Raw genomic sequence first — 918 nt, forward strand, 5'->3', positions numbered from 1 at the left:
AACCTGGGAATGGTGGCACATGCCTATAATTACAGCATTAAAGAGGCTGTGATAGCCAGGCATCCGTGGCTCAAGCCTGTAATCCTAGCTACTCAGGAGGTTGAGATCTGAGGATCACGGTTCAAAGCCAGCCCAGGCAGGAAAGTCCATGAGACTCTTATCTCCAATAAACCACTAGAAAACTGCAAGTGGCGTTGTGGCTCAAGCGGTAGAGCACTAGCCATGAGCTGAAGAGCTGAGGGACAGCGCCCAGGCCCAGAGTTCAAGCCCCACAGCCAACCCCCCCCCCAAAAAAAAGTCCCTACTCATGACATTCATCAGAATAGAACACCCCTACAAAGCAGGTCTAGGGGTGAGGGCATCATAGTACTGTCTCAATCACTAAAAGGAGGGAATTCTATGCCAGCCTGCTCTTATATTCCTTACTTCACCTAAATATGGGTGAGAAAGCATATGGCCTTAACCACTGCCAGCAACCTGAAGGGAACCTGGGTGTGTGGTGATCTTCATGATGGCAGAGAAGAAAGACTGAACTCCCTGAGGACACCCATGAGTCACTAAGCTCAGCTCCAGGAACTTGCCCCAACTCTGCATTTCCAGTTATACTGGGTGGCAAATGTCCTCACTAACGAAGCCACACTGGGTTTTCCCAAAAGTCTGCTGTTGGCAGCAATGCACACATCTCCTGGGTGCTAGCAAGAAATCCTGTCCAAAAAAAAAAAGAAATCCTGTCCTGTGAAAGCACCATCAACTCTATGTGTTAGAATGTGCTATCTTCTAGGTGGTCACATTTCTCAGTTTTCATCTGTTAATACTTTGTAAGTTCTTCTCTAATTTTGAATACTCCCTAGAGTTTTAGAAAATATAGCTACTTTAAACAGTGAGTACCAGGGCTGGGAAGGTGGCTCAGTGGTAGAG

General features: G+C 47.1%; 1 protein-coding gene across 4 annotated transcripts in view; it reads right to left on the reverse strand.

Moving 5' to 3' along the window:
- Stat3 (signal transducer and activator of transcription 3 (acute-phase response factor)) overlaps window positions 1-918 on the reverse strand; it is a 61,302-nt gene that overhangs the window by 10,984 nt on the left and 49,400 nt on the right. The gene's annotated exons all lie outside the window — the stretch shown is intronic.

The sequence above is a fragment of the Dipodomys ordii genome, unplaced genomic scaffold (genome assembly GCF_000151885.1).
Source record: "Dipodomys ordii isolate 6190 unplaced genomic scaffold, Dord_2.0 Scaffold7, whole genome shotgun sequence".
Lineage (NCBI taxonomy): Eukaryota > Metazoa > Chordata > Mammalia > Rodentia > Heteromyidae > Dipodomys > Dipodomys ordii.